Source organism: Salarias fasciatus, chromosome 6 (assembly GCF_902148845.1).
Source record: "Salarias fasciatus chromosome 6, fSalaFa1.1, whole genome shotgun sequence".
In the NCBI taxonomy this organism is placed as follows: Eukaryota; Metazoa; Chordata; class Actinopteri; order Blenniiformes; family Blenniidae; genus Salarias; species Salarias fasciatus.
The window spans coordinates 9553111-9568072 of NC_043750.1; the positions used below are offsets into that span (position 1 = coordinate 9553111).

At 51.1% G+C, this 14962-nt stretch overlaps 1 non-coding gene across 1 annotated transcript; it reads right to left on the bottom strand.

Moving 5' to 3' along the window:
• Nucleotides 1–3938: 3938 nt before the first annotated feature.
• Nucleotides 3939–4044, bottom strand: LOC115391176 (U6 spliceosomal RNA). The gene has a single exon (XR_003931737.1). It is a non-coding gene; the product is annotated as a U6 spliceosomal RNA (small nuclear RNA).
• Between the last annotated feature and the right edge of the window lie 10918 nt (nucleotides 4045–14962).

Here is a 14962-nt window from a genome sequence, read left to right on the forward strand (position 1 = left end):
GCCCGGGCCCACGTCGACGCCGAGGGTGGAGATGTCACCAACGCCACCCCGGTGTTCAGCCGGTGGAGGGTCCAGTTCGGCCGGTACCGGGGCCAGACCTTCCACTGGCTGCTGGAGAACGACGTGGGCTCCGCAGTGAACCTGGTTTCCTCCCACCAGATGGATCGAGAGAGAACATGGTCTCAGTCCCCACTGATGGCCAACAAGGTGAATGACTGGACCCGATTGATTCCGACATCCAGTCTGACTGCAGCAGCTCTGACTCTGTTTTGTGGACCTGCAGGACGCCCTCACCCGGTACTCCTCAGCATACCCGGACTTTGGGGAGGCCGTCAGGTTCCACAAAGCCTTTGAGGAGGCCCGGGTGAAGTCCCTCCAGCCGGGACAGGAGGGACAGGCCCTTGTTGGCTTCGGGGATTTCAAGTTGGAGACCCTGCAGAGCCTGTACGAGTCTGAGGACCCCAAGAAGATCCGGTATGTTTTCACTGTGATACATTTCAAAACACTGACATGATCGAACACCTGCTGGATGATCAGTAAAGATCTCGGTCGCCTGAGGACCTGCATCATCTGCAGATTCGTCAACTACCTGCGGCAAAAGGCGCCAGCTCCAGGCACGCAGATGGAGAACGCCGTCCGCTACGTTAGAAGCCGATACAGGCAGAGGAGGAACCATGCTGCTGCTGCCAGGACCACCTCCTCCTCCTCCTCCTCCTCCTCCTCCTCCTCCTCCTCCTCCTCCACTGTGAGCAGCAGCTCTGCTTCTGTCTCGGCTTCAACGCAGGCTCCCAGAGCTGCATCCCAGTATGTGTTTCATTGTGCCGATGTCTGTATATACTTGTTGTTATCACTCTTGACGTCATGTTTCTGTATTTCCATTCCAGCCTCCTGCAGACCAGCTCTTACCTCAAAACAACCCACAGATGAAGAGCTGGTCCAGGCGGTAGTTGACGCAGAAGAGTGCAAGTATTTGTCAAAGACAGACTGACACATGGAACATGTTGATAACAGAAACCTTGAATACGTGCTGACTTGTCTTTTCCTTCTGCTTTATAAATGTTTCTGAATGACTGCGGATCAGCAGGAGGGAGGGTGGCGCTGCATTGCCGTAAGAGGACCCGAGGAGTGGAGGAGACCAGCAGAGGATTAAGGCGCTCATCGAGGAGATGGACAGTGGGAAGGGGAATAGGGAAATCTGGGAGTACCGCTGCTGGACCACGAGCGCATCCAACAGGTCTGGATAGACCACAGAAGCACACGGCCTGTATTCAGGACCCCGAGGGCTTCCCTCTGTACGTAAAGACGGGTCCACTGAAGAAGGGTGGTGCGGAGCTCTGCTGCTGCCGCTGTGCTCGTGGCTCCACCTCCCTGAGTCCTTCCACCTCCATTTAAACCGCTTCATCCCAGGTGGGCTATTACTTTTCAGGCAAACTGCTGTTTGAATTATTTTGTTTGTTCCAAATGCATAGAATTCATATTTTCCTGCCCTCCAGGGACCAGTGCCAGTGATGCACACTTCCAGGCGTACCTCCTGGAAGGCCTGATGCGCTGGAATGAAGACCGGATGGAGGAGGCAGGGAAGGGCAAGTCTGACATGAGGACTTACAGCAGCACTGAGAGGGAAGCTCTGGACCGCCTCAGCCGCAAAGCCCTCAAGGCGTCCTCGGATGAGCGCTACCGGCCTCCTGGGGCCTACACAGGCGTGGATGATTCTTTATTATCAACTCATATATTTAATTAAATACTTTAAAAGCTTAAAACTTAACACAATGTATGTATTATACAGGTTGATCCCGAAAGACATGAATGGGATTCTTATGTCTAGTAACGGTGATTATGCCACTGATAGGAAGTATTGGAGAGTATATTTTAGAACTTTATTGACTTGACTTTCATAATGTGTGTTGTGCTTTACATGTGTGTTATTTTCCAGGGGAGCTGCTTGGAATGGAGTGCCTGTCCTGTACAGTCGGTCTGGTAAATCCCTGACTGTCATGGACAATCCAGAGGAGGATCGGCTGGTGGAACAGATGGATGATGAGGAGGTGCGGGATGAAGGCTTCGTGGAGGAGGAACCGGAGGACCTCACAGTGCCCGTCCTCTCTGACCCCTCCGAGGCCGTCAACCTCTCCTCCTCTGCATCGGGACCGCCCTCTCCACAGCCGTCTACATCCAGCCAGGAAGCCTCTCCTCAGCAGCGCCCAGCCCAGCCTCCTCTCAGCCTTCTGCCCAGCTGAGTGCAGCCTCTGGTCCTGCAACATCAGCTGGCTGTGTTGTTGCAGACCAGGCTCCTGTAGACTACTCATGATTAGTTTTTATTTGTTTGTACACTCTGAGATTTAACATGCCGTCTGTTGTATTTTAACACTTCCTTTTGCAGGCTCCAGTTCTTGGGCCTGATCAGGGGTCAGCAACCCCAAGTGTTCAAAGAGTGTTGAGAAAGTCTTGTATAAGCCTTATATGAAGGCAACTCAGGCTCTAAGTGTTTATTAGCCTACTATCGAAATGAGTAAGTTAGCTAAAAATACATAATGAGCATCATGATGAAATGTTTATTTTCCCTGCAGCACATCCTGGAGAGAATGAAACGCCACGTGACTACCCTGCTGTAACGATTTTTGGTGCTTTGAGTTTCACTGCCATTACAGTATTAATGTATTGTGTTTTGTCGCATTGATGAAATTATAGAAATACAGTAAAGAAATCGGATTTTGGTGTCCTTTGTATTTTGAGGATTTGAAAAAACAAAAACAGAATGGAACGCGCATAATCGGCCTCCTGTAGTGTCAGACCTTCCCATGGAAATAAAGTGCAATCCTCTTCAAACTTCAATAATACAATCCTCTTGTCTTTTCCATTATCTGGGGCAACTGTACAAATAGAACAGCAGCCTTTTGAAAAGGTAAATAGGTTATATAAATGAAAATAAGCAGTTTCATTTTGATTTCGGTGTATTTCTGTGCATTCTGCAAATGTCAATAGTAGCCTAAGTCAGTGCAAATGAATTAAATGCAGAACAATTCTTTTGTTTTCCCACTTATGGCGGCAACAGACACAAACGAAAAGGCCACAATTGCAAACGAGAAATAAAACAGCCTGCGATTAAAAGGCAGCTCGCTTGCTTTTCGAAAATGTAAATCATAAAATTAAGATAAGGGCTTAATTTATCTCCCACAGTGTGGTCGGACTGAGGCTGCAGAGAGCTGGTTTCTGGTCTGTGGAGGTTTTCCAGGGACCATGCTGGTCTGGGATCAGTGGAGTCACGAGACGAGCACGCTGCACCTGCGTGTCACCTGCAGCTCCGGAGACACGGGACGGAGACCACGTGCATTGTAACGGGATAAAACGGATTCAGACAATTGAGAGGTATGGCAATTCAACGGTTGATTATGTCGTAGTTTGCTCTGAATGTGTCGGAAAACTTTATTCAGCAAACTTTATGTAAGTATCAGAAGCTAAAAGACGAGAGACTGCACTGAGTTAGCTTGTGTAGCTAGCAGCAGCCCGCAAACCGAGTCATTATTAACGTCAGCTGGTTTTTTGTGGTTGTTAATCGGATAAATTGAATATGACACGGTCCCAGACTCAACACCGGGGTTATTTTGCGGATGTGCGTGTTCAATATCTGGAACATATTTGTTACAAAAGGTAAATGTCTTGCTGTAAGGATTCCAGCACAATTGTTATTATGAAGGCCTCAAGTCAAAGAATGTGTCGGCATCCCTTCGTGAATATTTCCGTGTGTAATGTTTTGGGCTCCATGCTCCAGTTTGCAGTGTTGATTGATCCACTGGCGGCTCCTCCAGCTGCGCCCTGAGAGCGGGCCAGTCAGCCTGCAGTTCCTCTGCTCTCCTGAGGCGGCGGGGGGCGCTGTTTGTACTGAGATCACTGAAATGAATATTTGATGAAAAGTTTTGATATTTATGAAAATGAAAAATGAAAATGAGGAACGCTTCACGAATTTGCGTGTCATCCTTGCGCAGGGGCCATGCTAATCTTCTCTGTATCGTTCCAATTTTAGTATATGCACGACCGAAGTCGCACGACTGCACCCAACGCCAGAGTGGGTTTTATGAATGAGAGATGTGACGCCCCTCAGACTCACGGTGGGATCAGAGCGGAAACGGGACCAGACCAGGACGTTTACTTCACGGGACCTTGTCACACAAAGTTGTGGGAGGGGACCGGGTGGGTCTGAGGGGGTCTGTAAGACCCTGGTTCAGTTCTAGTCCCTCTGGTCCGGATTCTTTCTGACTTTTTCTGGTGCATGATGGGAAATATGCAGTGACGTCATAGGAAGCTGGTTGGAGGGTTTGCAGGAAGAACTGAGTTTCGGCTCATCACCACGCTTCAAAGGGAGTTGGACCATAGACCTGATCCCGCAGTGTCTCTACAACCCCACACTCCACCCCCTGTTGATAAGAAAATGAAATTGGAAGTGGGGAGCATTCTTGTCGTTCTTGTCATTGATCTGCATGCAGTGAGCAGGGAGCGTCTCAGGGCCATGGAGGTCGGTGCACGGGGCAGCAGCACCATCTACTGGCAGTCTGACGCACTGCACCAGGGCTGAGCGCTTCATTCGTCCAAGGGGGCCTTTGAAAAACCAGAACCGTAAATCCTCTTTATTTTTTGTGTGTGTCAATCAGAGATGATACAATAGACATGTAAATATTAACGACGAGGGCTTTGATGAGTTCGGCTTAGAGCAAGTGGACTCATTAGTGCAACCTCCTCCTCTGAACCTCCTCCTCTGCAGCCTCCCCCTCCTCCCAGTCCACCCCTGGTGATCAGGAAGCTGCTGCCAGCAGCTCTGCGGTTTGTACTCTTCTTCATGTGATCTGATTGATGCTGCATTCTCTGATCAGGCTGTTGATCCTGAGCTCAGGAGCTCTTCTCTCCGTGTGTTTCAGGTCAGTGTGGAGCTGACGGAGCTCCTGGTTACCAGCCGGTGGTGTTGCTGGCTCGGTGTCTGGTGGAGCGCTGCAGGAAGGGCTACGTCACCCAGGCTGAGGTGGAGGAGATTGTGGGTCTGTGGCAGAACCTCCCTGATGGAGACAAGGCTCCTGTAGTTTATTCACCTCGCTGCAGGAGCCAGTTGACAAAGGGAGGTTCAAGAAGGCCAAGGACCGACGCTCCCGCGCTGCACCCGTGTTGGGGGTGGAGAGCGTGAAACGGTGCGTGTCTGCAGAGACCTGCTGCGTCCTGTCCCTGCTGTCCCAGAGCGTTTTCACACCACTCGTCTCTCTCCTTTGTCTTCTAACAGCCGCATGGTGGGAACCGGCAGCGGGCCGGCCACGTGGCCCGACGCCAGCCGGCTGGTGGAGACCGTCTTCATCCAGCTGTGCCTCCTCCACCCCGGCAGCAGGAGGACGATGGGGCAACCTCCAGAGCCGCTGGACCCTGGTTTTGAGGGACTACAACACCATCAAGGACTGTGTCTGCACCCACCCGGCCCTCAAAACTGCTGCTGCTCTATGCGCTGCTGCTATCTGTGACCGAAAAGGAGGAGCCCACTGCTGGACCATCCTGGGCTTTTCCTGCCACCACCCCCACCCCACCTGCTCCTTCCACCTCTGCTCCCTGCACCTCAGCAGCCTCCATGACCCCAAAGGCCACCCGCCTGGCATCGCAGGAGGCTGCAGGAGATGCAGGCAGAGGGGAGAGTTTCTGACAGTGAGGAGGCCCTCCATCATCTGCTGTGGTCAGTGGTCAGTGTGGCAGAGGAAAATCAAAGAGGACTGGACACAGAGTGCTGAGGAAGGAGAGCGGGGAGAGGTGGACCTGTTGCCCTGTGGCAGCCAAAGGACAGAGTCCAGAGGAGTGGCTGTCCTCCCTAACATGACACTGAAGGCTGCCGGTCAGCCTCATGCGCAGTGGACGCATCTTGTGTACGCAGTTGTGTATATATAAATGTAAATAGTGTCATGATAATAAATGGACAGTTTTGTGTACTGTTTGTGACGGGCCACAAAGAAACTAAAAAGACATTTTTGCCAGGCAACCGAAGCCCTCGGGGGAGGACAGTGGAGCAGTGGCTCACGAGGTCCGGGGGGGGTCGCAACCGAGGACCTCTACGAAGAAAACTAAGATGGTGCCAGTACAAACAAAATCCAGAGGTTAGGGAAACGCTTAGACAGCAGAGGAGGGAGAAGAGGGAAGCTAATTAAAAAAAAGCTTTTGGGTTTGAGTTGTTTCCATTTCCTTGTGTGTGTTTTGTTTGTTTGCTTAAGTTGTTCAAATGTTCTACCCATTTCTTTAAAAAAAAAAAACTAAATAAAAGTGACGTTTCAACAACAATTGTGATTGTATGCATGCATGCAGGGGGGAGGGAGTTGGGGCCCTGTGGCCCACCAGGGATGCAGGCAGAGGCAGAGCACGAGCCTAGGGCCGCCCCCATTTGGCCACTAGGGGGCCCAGAAGATTGGGTCATCCAAATTCGCAGCCATGAAACGATACTGGTGTTTTAATTCATATCATTCATTTTTTAATTAGTGATTGGTGGATGATGATCAAGATGTTGATTTGTTTTCTTTATTCAGTTTATTTATGATACCTTTTCTGGGCCCGATAAATTTCAGGCATTTAACATCTTCTACTCCTTTAGTAATGTGATGAGGATATGTTGACTATTATGATTATTGTTTTTCTGACTTGAATATTCACTGGTCTTCACAATGTTAAAATGAATCATTCAGTCTCATTCAGATGGTGAATATGGCATAGTAAAATGTCATATTAATGATAAATGTGAACTTGCTGCTGTCAAGACAGTGTGGTGGTACAATATAAACAAAAATGAAATATTTTTACAGCATTATATATTATTACAATTACAGTATACTGCTCCAGAGCAGCAGTGAATGAATAGTGAACAAGTATTTCCTCAGTGTTTCCAGTGGATGGACTGAGCGCCTGCATGGCAAGCTGCCTTCACAGGTGTGTGAATGTGAGTGTGAATGGGTGAATGTGATATTGCAGTGTAAAGCGCTTTGAGCTACGTCAGTGCAGGGTAAAACGAACGCTATGTAAGGGTCGTCCATTTAGCATTTTTCCTTGAGTTAATCAAATACTGATTAGTAATATATTGTAGCTAACTTGGAGCAGTGAAGGCAGCGAGAGAAGATGAATGCTCTTTAGAGTTCACCAGAACCTTTATTGTTAAAACAACTAACCCAGCTGCACACCCTAACTGATGGTGCGCAGGCCTGTTCACCCCCAAGCAAACCCCCTGAGACATGGTGCGACAGGACGTGAAAATAAAAACACAAAAAGAACAGAAAAATGGCAACAGCACACAATAACAAACCCCCAACATGACTATAACAAAATTAAGCACAAATGACAAAGTAGAACACATAAACGGCCCCGAAATGGCCCAAACAGTCCCGTTCCCAGCATGCCTTGCGGCAACGGTACTCAGTCACTGGAGCAGCGGCCCCCACGGCCACTACAATATGTTAATACTTATTTCATATTTTCAAAAGGTTAATAAAACGAATACATATTGTTTGTTTATGCTCATTTTCTTTTAGATTATGTATTCATTCCCATACCTCAGAAAAACCAGGGAACATGGGGAGAGGAGAGGGAACATCATCAAAAGAAACAGGCCATACTGCAGGAGGCCCAGAGGACCAAAGACCTGGGATGTCTGATGGTGGAGTTCCCTGAACTCTGAAGAGCATTCATCCTTCCTCGCTGCCTTCACCACTCAAGATTGCTACATTGGTGTCAGAAGTGGGATGGAGCCACGGCATACTCCAGAGGACAAACAACTCCTGGAGAGCAGCGTGGATAGCCGAGCAGTGGAAGACTCTGAGCCGGCCCGATGGATCCAGCGACTGGCGACAGCACCGTCCAGAAACGGCGAGGATGGCCGAAGACGGTGACGATCACAGGGACACGGAGGCTCGCCCACCCACTGCGCAGTGAGAGCCGCTGTCAAGTTGCCCAAGTGTGTTACCAGCCCACTGGAGCTCTGCATAACAGACGCGGGTTGCTGCAACACACAATGGCTGGAGTGACCAAAACACCACTGCACACTTAGCCCTGGCCCTGGAGGGTGGGGCCCAGCAAGTCCTCCTCAACTTAAAGGTGCTGTAGGCAGGATTTTGCTAGTCAATGCTAATTTTTCTGTGTTTTCTTTGGATTACATGTTAGAGTTCCCATTGATAATCCTTTAGGAGTGTAGCATAATTGCTCTACTGCGAGGGCGCAGCGTTTCCATCTGTCTCTGTTCTGAGCTGAAAAGGATTCTCGACAGCTCCAGTTACTTGACCAATCAGAAGAGCCCCTGAGGCTCTAACCGTGATTGGTTGAGGGGCGTTCGTCACACGGTCTTGTGGGAGGGGCTTGCATAAGGGCGTGATGTCAGAGAAAACAGGACAGGATTGGCTGTGCTGGGTTTCAAATGGCCATCTTAGATGGTCAAATCGCCATCTTGCTTAGGTAACCCTAAGCAAGATGGCGGAGATGCGGAATCCTGCCTACAGCACCTTTAACGTCGGAGAAGAGCGCCTCACCACCCCTGGTGTCCGCCCCACGTCAGGGAACTCGCCGCCGTGCTGCCACCACTGCTGCCACCACTGCTGCCACCGCCGCCGTGCAGCTCCTCCTCCAAGACCACCGAAGCGATCAACAAACTGGGCAGCGTAGCAGCGTGGGGCTAACTCCGCACCAGCACTGAAGGAGCTCCTGGAGCAGTATCGAGACATCTTCGCGGCCAGTGTCAAAGACGACCGGTGCACCTCCCTCGTCCAGCACCACATCGAGACAGGCGATGCCGCCCATCCGATTACGCCCCCACCGGCTCGCATTCACAAAGCGGCAGGCAGCTGAGGAAATACTCCACGAAATGCTTGACGCTGGAGTAGTCGAACCCTCCGACAGCCCCTGGGCCGCACCGGTCGTGCTGGTGAAGAAGAAAGGAGGTGGGTGGTGGTTCTGCATAGATTACCGGAGTCTCAACAGCGCGACCAAGAAAAACTCGTACCCACTGCCGCGCATCGACGACGCCCTTGGCTACATCTCTGGCTCCAGCTGGTTTAGCTCCCTCGATCTCCGCAGCGGCTACTGACAGGTGGATCTGGTGGCGGCCCCCATGGAGCGCGTCGGGGTGGACATCCTGGGTCCATTCCCCATCACCGACACTGGTAACCGGTACGTCTTCGTGGCCATGGACTATTTCACAAAGTGGCCCGAGGCGTACGCGGTTCCTGACCAAGTGCCTCAACAACCGCCGAGCGGTTAGTGTGGAGATGGTTTGCAGGTTCGGCGTGCCAGAGGAGATCCACAGCGACAGGGGCGGAATTTCGAGAGCCAGGACTTCGCTGAGGTCTGCAGGCAGCTGGGATGACTAAAACCCGCACCACACTGCTCCAGACCAGACCAGAGGGTCATCCTGCCCTTCTGGAAGCGCAAAGGTGACAGGCTTGTCTGTGGGAACCATAGAGGCATAACACTACTCCATCCCTGGCAAGCTCTTCACCAAGATCTTGCTGACTCGTGCTCTCCCAGCCCTCAGAAGTAGCTGCCGCCCCCCAGCTGGCTTTATGCCCAACCGCTCACAGATCACATCTCTGCTGTCCGTCTTCTGACAGAGAAGTCTATGAATTCGGAGAGACCACCATCTCTACGTCGGATTCCTAGACCTCAAGGCTGCATTCGACACAGTCCACCACTCATCACTGTGGAGTATCCTCAAACCCTCGGCGCACCTCCGAAGATCACCACTCTCTCTCAAGCTGCTCTACAGCAATGCACAGAGCTGTGTCCGTGTCAACGGCTGTGACTCTGACTGGTTTCCATCTCCAGTGGTGTCCCCAGGGCTGTGTGGCTGCTCCAGACCTGTTTAACTGCATCATCGACCACCTGATGCACAGGGTCTGTGAGCGAGTACCCGGAGTGTCCTTTGGCAACTACCAACTGACTGATTTGGAGTATGCCGATGACACCATACTGCTCAGCACCTCCTACAGTCAGCTGAGGGACTCTTTGAGTGTATACAGTGAAGAGGCAGAAAGCTTGGTCTCCATGTGAGCTGGACTACGACAAAGTTCATGCATGTTGGTGAAGGACCAGACCCACCTCCTATTCTGCTTGGTAATGACACCGTTGAGCATGTGAAAACTTTGTGTATCTGGGATCCACAGTGACAGATAACGGGGATCTTAAACCGAGATTCTCCGCAGGAGAGCCCTAGCAGCCTCTGCCCTGCAATCTCTCTGGAAACCACTCTGGCGACATCAAGCCATCTCACGCAAGACGAAGCTCCAAATCTACAACACCGCCGTACTCTCCATTCTATTATATGGCTCCGAAACATGGCCCTTAAATAAGACCCTGGCCACAAGAATAGATGGCTTTGACAGCAGGCTCTCAGAACCATCGAGAACATTAGGTGGCCACAGCGAATATCCAACAAAGCGCTTAGAGCCCGCACAAACCAGCCCAGAGCTTCCTGCCTGGCTGCACAACGCCGCATTCGCTGGTTCGGCCATGTTCTCCGTCTTCCCCTTGACCACCCGACAAGAGCCATTCTGAAGTTTGATCCAAAGGCCGCAGGCTGGAGACGACCACGAGGCAAGCCCGCACTCGATGGCTTGACATCATCGCAGACGACCTCCGACAACATGGAATGACCGTGAAGGACACAGACCTGCTGGCACAAGATTGCCTGTACTGGAAAAACCTGGTTTCTCTGGTCGGCTCTACGCAACGGGACAGGACACCAGCCCAACGCAGGAGCACTAAGTAAGTAAGTAAGTAACACCGCTCCACCCCTGAGCAACGGGTTGGTGGAATGCGTCAACCGGACACTAGCCACCCACCTCGCCATCCTCACCAGCCGCCACCAGCGAGACTGGGAGTGCCATCTGCCCCTGGTCCTGTGTCGTACCATTTCGCGGTACAGGACTCCAGCAAATGCACGCCGGCCGCCCTCCTGTTTGATGAGGAACTGCGCATCCCCGTGGACTTGGTGTTTGGCCCCCCTCCGGAACCAGAGGTCGCTGCAGGACCTGAACTGGAATATTTCCGGTGTTTGAGAGAGCACCTGTGAGTGGCGCATGACTTTGCCCGAGGAGCCCAGGAGGACGCGGGGCTCAGGCAAAAGCAGGCATATAACACTGAGTGCCGGTGGCAGCCCCTCAACCAAGGACAAAGCGTGTGGGTGTACTGCCCCCTCCGAATTAAAGGGCTGTTACCAAAGCTCTCCACCCGGGCACGGACCAGCCGTGGTGCTGGAGAAGCTTTCGGATGGGTTTATCGCATCAGGATGACTGACCGCTGTCGGCCGGCGGTTTTACACCGGGACCGGATGAATGCTCTTCAGAGTTCAGGGAACTCCACCATCAGACATCCCAGGTCTTTGGTCCTCTGGGCCTCCTGCAGTATGGCCTGTTTCTTTTGATGATGTTCCCTCTCCTCTCCCCATGTTCCCTGGTTTTTCTGAGGTATGGGAATGAATACATAATCTAAAGAGATAGCATAAACAAATATGTATTCGTTTTATTAACCTTTTTGAAAATGAAATAAGTATTAACATATTGTAGTGGCCGTGGGGGCCGCTGCTCCAGTGACTGAGTACCGTTGCCGCAAGGCATGCTGGGAACGGGACTGTTTGGGCCATTTCGGGGCCGTTTTATGTGTTCTACTTTGTCATTTGTGCTTAATTTTGTTATAGTCATGTTGGGGGTTGTTATTGTGTGCTGTTGCCATTTTTCTGTTCTTTTTGTGTTGTTTTATTTTCACGTCCTGTCGCACCATGTCTCAGGGGGTTTGCTTGGGGGTGAACAGGCCTGCGCACCATCAGTTAGGGTGTGCAGCTGGGTTAGTTGTTTTAACAATAAACTCGGTTCTGGTGAACTCTAAAGAGCATTCATCTCTCTCGCTGCCTTCACTGCTCCAAGTTAGCTACAATATATTACTAATCAGTATTGATTAACTCAAGGAAAAATGCTAAATGGACGACCCTTACATAGCGTTCGTTTTACCCTGCACTGACGTAGCTCAAAGCGCTTTACACTGCAATATCACATTCACCCATTCACACTCACATTCACACACCTGTGAAGGCAGCTTGCCATGCAAGGCGCTCAGTCCATCCACTGGAAACACTGAGGAAATACTTGTTCACTATTCATTCACTGCTGCTCTGGAGCAGTATACTGTAATTGTAATAATATAAATGCTGTAAAAATATTTTCATTTTTGTTTATATTGTACCACCACACTGTCTTGACAGCAGCAAGTTCACATTTATCATTAATATGACATTTTACTATGCCATATTCACCATCTGAATGAGACTGAATGATTCATTTTAACATTGTGAAGACCAGTGAATATTCAAGTCAGAAAAACAATAATCATAATAGTCAACACCTCATCACATTACTAAAGGAGTAGAAGATGTTAAATGCCTGAAATTTATCGGGCCCAGAAAAGGTATCATAAATAAACTGAAATAAAGAAAACAAATCAACATCTTGATCATCATCCACCAATCACTAATTAATAAAAATGAATGATATGAAATTAAACCAAGTATCGTTTCATGGCTGCGAATTTGGATGACCCAATCTTCTGGGGCCCCCTAGTGGCCAAAATGGGGGCGGCCCTAGGCTCGTGCCTCTGCCTCTGCCTGCATCCCTGGTGGGCCCAGGGCCCCAACTCCCTCCCCCCTGCATGCAGGCATACATCACAATTGTTGTTGAAACAGTCACTTTTATTTAGTTTTTTTTTTTTTTTAAAGGAAATGGGTATGAACAATTTGAAACAACTTAAGCAAACAAACAAAAACACACACAAGGAAATGGAAACAACTCAAACACAAAAAGCTTTTTTTTAATTAGCTTCCCTCTTCTCCCTCCTCTGCTGTCTATAGCGTTCCCTAACCTCTGGCTTTTGTTTGTACTGGCCCCATCTTAGTTTTCTTCGTAGAGGTCCTCGGTTGCGACCCCCCCACGGACCTCGGTGAGCCACTGCTCCACTGTCCTCCCCGAGGGCTCGGTTGCCTGGCAAAATGTCTTTTTAGTTTCTTGTGGCCCGTCACAAACAGTACACAAACTGTCCATTTATTATCATGACACTATTTACATTTATATATACACAACTGCGTACACAAGATGCGTCCACTGCGCATGAGGCTGACCGGCAGCCTTCAGTGTCATGTTAGGGAGGACAGCCACTCCTCTGGACTCTGTCCTTTGGCTGCCACAGGGCAACAGGTCACCCTCTCCCCGCTCTCCTTCCAGCACTCTGTGTCCAGTCTCTTTGATTTTCCTCTGCCCACACTGACCACTGACCACAGCAGATGATGGAGGGCCTCCTCACTGTCAGAAACTCTCCCCTCTGAGCTGCTTCTGCCTGCATCTCCTGCAGCCTCCTGCGATGCCAGGCGGTGGCCTTTGGGGTCATGGAGGCTGCTGAGGTGCAGGGAGCAGAGGTGGAAGGAGCAGGTGGGGTGGGGGTGGTGGCAGGAAAAGCCCAGGATGGTCCAGCAGTGGGCTCCTCCTTTTCGGTCACAGATAGCAGCAGCGCATAGAGCAGCAGCAGTTTTGAGGGCCGGGTGGGTGCAGACCACAGTCTTGATGGTGTGTAGTCCCTCAAAACCAGGGTCCAGCGGCTCTGGAGGTGCCCCATCGTCCTCCTGCTGCCGGGGTGGAGGAGGCACAGCTGGATGAAGACGGTCTCCACAGCCGGCTGGCGTCGGGCCACGTGGCCGGCCCGCTGCCGGTTCCCACCATGCGGCTGTTAGAAGACAAAGGAGAGAGACGAGTGGTGTGAAAACGCTCTGGGACAGCAGGACAGGACGCAGCAGGTCTCTGCAGACACGCACCGTTTCACGCTCTCCACCCCCAACACGGGTGCAGCGCCGGGAGCGTCGGTCTTGGCCTTCTTGAACCTCCCTTTTGTCAACTGGCTCCTGCAGCGAGGTGAATAAACTACAGGAGCCTTGTCTCCATCAGGGAGGTTCTGCCACAGACCCACAATCTCCTCCACCTCAGCCTGGGTGACGTAGCCCTTCCTGCAGCGCTCCACCAGACACCGAGCCAGCAACACCACCGGCTGGTAACCAGGAGCTCCGTCAGCTCCAACACTGACCTGAAACACACGGAGAGAAGAGCTCCTGAGCTCAGGATCAAACAGCCTGATCAGAGAATGCAGCATCAATCAGATCACATGAAGAAGAGTACAAACCGCAGAGCTGCTGGCAGCAGCTTCCTGATCACCAGGGGTGGACTGGGGGGGGAGGCTGCAGAGGAGGAGGTTCAGAGGAGGAGGTTGCACTAATGAGTCCACTTGCTCTAAGCCGAACTCATCAAAGCCCTCATCGTTAATATTTACATGTCTATTGTATCATCTCTGATTGACACACACAAAAAATAAAGAGGATTTGGTTCTGGTTTTTCAAAGGCCCCCTTGGACGAATGAAGCGCTCAGCCCTGGTGCAGTGCGTCAGACTGCCAGTAGATGGTGCTGCTGCCCCGTGCACCGACCTCCATGGCCCTGAGACGCTCCCTGCTCACTGCATGCAGATCAATGACAAGAACGACAAGAATGCTCCCACTTCCAATTTCATTTTTTATCAACAGGGGGTGGAGTGTGGGGTTGTAGAGACACTGCGGGATCAGGTCTATGGTCCAACTCCCTTTGAAGCGTGGTGATGAGCCGAAACTCAGTTCTTCCTGCAAACCCTCCAACCAGCTTCCTATGACGTCACTGCATATTTCCCATCATGCACCAGAAAAAGTCAGAAAGAATCCGGACCAGAGGGACTAGAACCGAACCAGGGTCTTACAGACCCCCCAGACCCACCCGGTCCCCTCCCACAACTTTGTGACAAGGTCCCGTGAAGTAAACGTCCTGGTCTGGTCCCGTTTCCGCTCTGATCCCACCGTGAGTCTGAGGGGCGTCACATCTCTCATTCATAAAACCCACTCTGGCGTTGGGTGCAGTC